This window comes from Grampus griseus (assembly GCF_964374135.1).
Source record: "Grampus griseus genome assembly, chromosome: 15".
Classification (NCBI taxonomy): domain Eukaryota; kingdom Metazoa; phylum Chordata; class Mammalia; order Artiodactyla; family Delphinidae; genus Grampus; species Grampus griseus.
Genome location: NC_139009.1, coordinates 2,348,001 through 2,354,000, shown reverse-complemented (window position 1 = coordinate 2,354,000; position 6,000 = coordinate 2,348,001).

Below are 6,000 nucleotides of genomic sequence, written 5' to 3'. Positions count from 1 at the left end.
AACAACCTGTTTCCATCAATAAATGAATGGATAAAGAAGACATGGTATATATGTACAATAGAATATTACTCAGCCATGAAAAATGAAATATTGCCAGTGACAACAACATGATGGATCTAGAGGTCATTATGTTAAGTGAAATAAGTCAGACAGAAAAATACAAATACCTCATAAGCTCACTTATAAGAGGAATCTAAAGAACAAACAAAACAAAATGAAAACAGACTCATAAATAAAGAGAAAAAAATGAGTGATTGCCAGAAAAGAGGGAAGTGGGGGTGGGTGAAATAGGTGTAAGGGATTAAGAGGTACAAACCTTCAGTTACAGAATAAATAAGTCAAGGGGATGCAATATACAGCATAAGGAAAATGGTTGATAATATTGTAATAATTTTGTACAGGGACAGATGGTTACTAAACTTATCATGGTGATCATTTCATGATGTATGCAAATGTCAAATCACCTGAAACTTATATTTCAACTGTATTTCAATAAAAAGAACCTTATAACTTCTCTTCTCCAAGTCTACCAGGTTGAATCACGTCATTAAAATTAAATACACTCTCTTGTGTAATACATAAAAAATATTCACCTCCTCTTTCTGGGCCTCAGGGAGTGTGTCTAAGGAAGTGGTTCTGAAAGCATGTTCTTGGCAGACCTCGTTCAGGGCACAGCTGGAAAAGACAGGTTCAGCTGAGCAGCTGACTCCCAGCTTCCCTCCACGTTATCATCTTTACCAACTAGTGTATGACCTGGAGCTGATTGTTTATGATGTGCTTTCAAAATTACGGGTGTAGGTTAGATGTGAGGATCCTTCCAGAGTCTGCATTCTATAATTCTGAGATCATATAAAAGGGCCAGATCTGCAGGATATCTGCATGAAGAAGAGCTTGGATTGATGATACAGGTAAGAGGCAACCACGGTAAAACACAATTTTAGGGCTACATATGCTGAAATGACAGTATGAGTTTTGAATTACTCCCTTGAAGCGAAGCATGGGAGGCTGGGGGAAGGTGTCCAAATGGTTTCACGCTACCAGAATAGATTCTAATGATCACCTGGCAGCTTCCAAAATTATGGTTGTAAATGTGGTTATTTTTATCAGCTGACACTCATCAAAAGGAAATTCAATGTGCTCTGTATTCGTTAAATGCTGATATACACATTCCATGACTAAATTATTCATCATTCTATTATTTTAAGTATCCACGTGAATACTGCATGCCAGATACTTAACAGAAAGCAATCAAGCATTTAAATGTTTGACCTGTTCCCATCACTGCCAAGAGAAAATAGTATTTTTAAGTTTTAAAAAACAGAAAAAGTAGAGCTCAAAGTAATACATACATTAAAAATTATTTTTATTAGTTTCCAAATGGCAAGTTGAGAATTTGTTTGTTGAATGGCTTTGATGATATAAATTCTAGGTAGAATATTTGGGATTCTTTGGTTCCCAATATCACACTGGAACAGAAATTCATCAGAGTGTAATAGATTTGCAAGAAATTTTCATCAGTCTTAAATTACCCATGCAATTTTTAAAAATAAGGAAACATGCGGATGGGTAAAAGTGTTCCCATTGCCATCATTTTGAGGGCAAGCCTACCCACGTTGCCAAGGCTGATGGCTGAAGTATTCTGTCGATTCTTTGTTCTATGAGTGGACACTGTCTCAGGTAAGGACTTTATTTTTATGGAAGATTCAGTGATTCTGACAAGGCAGTCTTTTTTTCCCCTTCCATTTATGACAACGTGCATAAGATGAAAATTAGAGAGAAAAATGGATTTTGACTGAAAACTAAACTGGCAAATGTAATTACTGTCTCCAGTGCAGTATGGGCTTAGATGCCCTCTGCCCTAATCGGTCAAAAGTCGCTGTCAGACCACCGCCGGCCCCTACCCTGCAGGCTCAGCCCTGATGCGAGGCTCCAGGCTCCCAGGAAGGTGCGTGCTGATGCCAGTGGGAAAGGTGGACACGATTCCTGGGTCAGTGGTCATGAAGCAGGGGGCAGCCGTGCTGCCCGAGAGCACTTTGAAGAGCTCTTTCTGCCACTTTTCTATAAAACTTTGCAGACGAGCACTTGGTTAAAAGAGCGAATGCATAGAGGTGGACCACGGGTGCGGGGAAACTTCCTTTAGTGCCTCTGCCAGTGCGCAGAGGTGGCCTGCAGGGGCTCTGGCAGTTCTGTCCTCCCCCTGCAGGAAGCCGGGGCAGCTACTGGCCGAGGCAGGCAGAGGCCACTGCAGGGACGGGGCAAGGGGCAGACTAGCTCGGCAGGAGGTCTGAGGAGTCACCTGCTACCTGCACCTAACACCTGCATAACAAAGAACGGAACGTGACCTTGTTGCCCAGTCTCCAGAGGGGACAATGGGAGAACCCTCTCTTCTCTCCGTTATGAATCAGCGTGGGCGCGGCTGGGCAGTCTCTGCAAATGTGGGAGAAGCCCCCTCATCTGAATCAGCTAAGGAGCGTTTGTGTTCCCAGGAGAGTCTAATCCAGTCACCAAATGATGACTAATGGGCCTCTGCAGGGAGAATCCCAAGACAGAAAACCAAAAACAGTTTCAACACCTGCAAGACAAACAGTAGTCAACTACGCTTCACGTTAGGAAAAGAAAGGTCCGTGGAATGCATTTTCCAGTACTTATCTTGAAGGATTTTCCCTTCATGCTGTTCCTCTGTTTCCTGCCTCTGCTCTCTCTCTCTCGCCTGGACTGCCCGCCCCAGGCCTGGCCCTCAGCCATCAGAGCACATGTCACCCGGCCCACTCTCAGCCAGCTGGGCATCCTGCCCCTGGAAGCCGGCCACGCACCCTCACACCCTCCCAGTGGGTCCCAGTGCCACTCTCACCTCTCTTCCCTCTCGACCCTGGGCTCTGCGTTTGGCATTTCAGCCCTCCCCCATCCATCCCCTCCTGGTGACCCTGTCATCTCCCACCAGGGGCTCGGCACGCCGCCCCCCAACACAGGTCATGGTCCCCTGGGGCAGCAGCACACCCACCATGTCCCATACCTGCTGTCCTCTTTCCTGATCCCTCGCACAGAAAGGTCCTGCCCGTGACCCTCCACGACCCCGCCTTTCCTCTGACTCGCCTGCACTCCATCCACAGGTTTACAACCTGGTGCCTCTCCTCTCCACTTCAAGCGTGTCATTGAGTTTCTCCAACTGGAGAAGTAGAGACTGTTTTTATTTCATCAATTTATTCATTTATCAAGCGCTGATGGAGGGCCTGCTCTGGGCCACAGGCTGTACGGCCATGGGAACACAAGCATGACAAACAAGGCCACGGCCAGGTGCTCCCAGCCAAGTGAGGGACGCCAGGAAGGAACCCATGGGTGCAAACCCTGTGACACGGACTCAGTCCTCATAGTCTCTGCGGAGCCCAGGGTCGGGGCCGAGGCTGGTCAGGGAAGGCCCCCAGGGGCAAAGGAGGCTGTGCTGACCCAGGGCTGTACTTGACCTGAGCGCACAGCGGGCTGTGAGAAGCCGTGACCTGACTGCTGGGCGCAGAGGGAAGGGAAGGCGGGGCCACGGGAGGAAAGCAGATCCCGAGAACGAAGGTCCCCCCTGCAGCCTGCTGCATCCTCAGCACACAGAAGGGTCTTAGCGGCCTCTTCCTGACTTGCCTTCTCCTGGGTTTCCTGACAGCAAAGGAGCTTGGTTTACAGACGTTGTTTTCTATATACACGACCAAATGTGAAATGGATGGCTGGTGGGAAGCAGCCGCATAGCACAGGGAGATCAGCCCGGTGCTTTGTGACCACCTAGAAGGGTGGGATAGGGAGGGTGGGAGGGAGACGCAAGGGGGAGGGGATATGGGGATATATGTCTGTGTATAGCTGATTCACTTTGTTATAAAGCAGAAACTAACACACCCTTGTAAAGCAATATACTCCAATAAAGATGTTAAGAAAAACAAAACGTTGTTTTCACAGTAAAACCTACCCATTGTGACCCACCTCCTTCAGGAGGGCATCCTTGACCGAGCAGAGTGAGGTAACCCGAACACACCCGAGCAAAACACGCATAAAGCCTGCGGTCGGGATTCTTTCTTTCTTTGCTTTCTACGTCATCAATGAGATGGAAAGGAGAGGTCGTAGGGGGTGGGGAAAGAACACAGAGTCTGGAGTCAGGAACCCTGGGTTTACATGCCTGCCCTGCCCCTCACCGCCAATGAGACCTTGTAAGTCACTTCACTTCTCACCTTTGGTTTCCTCATCTGGAAATTGGAGGCAATACTACCTCCTACTCCAGCTGTCATGAGACTCAGATTAATTCTTCATTCGAAGCTCAAGTCTGACATGAGCGTGTGTTCTGAGTGGGGGGCACTCTTCCCATGTGGCTCCGGATCACGAACCCCGGGAATGAAATAAACTTGATCATTATCCTCGTCTCCTGAAGAACGATGGCCCCTGACTTCACTTTAAGTCTGAAATAGTGTGATGGTTAAATTTATCCACAAGGTGCCCAGATTAAACGTTACTTCAGGGTGTGTCTGTGAGGGTAGCTCCAGTGAGATTTGCATTTGAATTGATGGACTCAGTAAAGTAGACGACCCTCCCCAAGATGGGGGCTTCATCCAGCCCAGTGGGGGCCTGGGGGGGAGCAGAAGCTGAGAGAGGGGTTCCCCTGTCTGTGCAGCTGGGACACGGGTCTTCCCCTGCCCTTGGACTCAATTACTTCACCATCTCCTCGTTCTCCAACTTACAGATAGCAGATCTGGGATGTCTCAGCCTCTGTAATCACAGGAGCAATTGCTGTGATTAGCTCTTTGTATTTATGATAGATGGGTAGATAGATAGATAGATAGATAGACAGATAGACAGATAGACAGATGTCTTCTATCGGTTCTGCTTCTTGGAGAACCCTGATGAACACACCTGAAGACACATCTTCCTCCTGTCTGAAGTCTCTGAGCTCTGAGCTGTCTCACCCGTGTCCCTGTGCCCTTGGAAAGCACAAGTGGCGTCACCCACCTCAAAGCTCTGGGTATGGGGGCAGCAGGAGGAAACCGGACTCTCTCCCCTCCATCTCTGTGAAGAGTAGAAATTGCTCTTCTTCTTTGCATCCCTCTTGCACTGTCATGGGCAGAAGAAGGAGCTGCCCAGCCTGGGCTCCAGCGATGAGTATCTGCGTGAGGGTGGACCGAGGCCCCAGTGCTTCTGAGGGCACCCTCTGTCAACTCACAGGTGGGCGGAGATGCCCGTCACAGTGAGCTTCTCACAGATGGGGAGACGCTGTGCTCTGATGGACGGAGCCATCCATGTCATTGGACTTGACTCCGGTCTCTCCATGGGGTGTCATAATGAGGGTGCAGCCTGTCTCCACAGGTCACCTCCCACACCATCTCAGTCCAAGATCCTCTCAGCGTCTTGCGCAGGTGAGGCTGCAGCTTCATTGGAGCTTAAAAGACCCCCAACCCAGCCCACGTCTGTCCGTTTTCCTTGGTGTAACACTCCTTATTTTCTAAACTCTCAAAGCCATCATTTCCTTCCACCTCTGAGCAGCCTAAAGTAACTTTTTATCTTCAAACAGTTGGGGAGAGAGAAAACTTTCCTCTACCCTTCTAGGTTCTTCTGGCTGGTCTAACAATTCAGTTGACATGAGACAGATTAACAGGAGAAAATCAAATTTAATTTCATACGTACGGGAACCTCACATCCACGAGAGGGTCTGAGACATTAAGGTCAAATGGGGTCCACATACCATCCTGAGCTAAGGACTGGGATGGGGCCTGGGGCTGCCAGGTCAGGAGGCTCGTTCACAGCACAGTGAGCAGAAGAGCAGATGTCGGGTCATTAGAGCTTGTCCTGCCACACAGCTGGGGCCACGTGGACAGAATTTCTCTCCAGTAGTAACTCTTTTCTGGGAAAATATCCCCAATTTAAATTCTTCTAGGTAGTTGAGGGAGGGACAATACTTTCTCTTGAACCTGCAGGGTCTTGATTGCCTTTAGGTCAAAATAATCCTCATGCCAAGAGGGACACATCTTGGGAAGG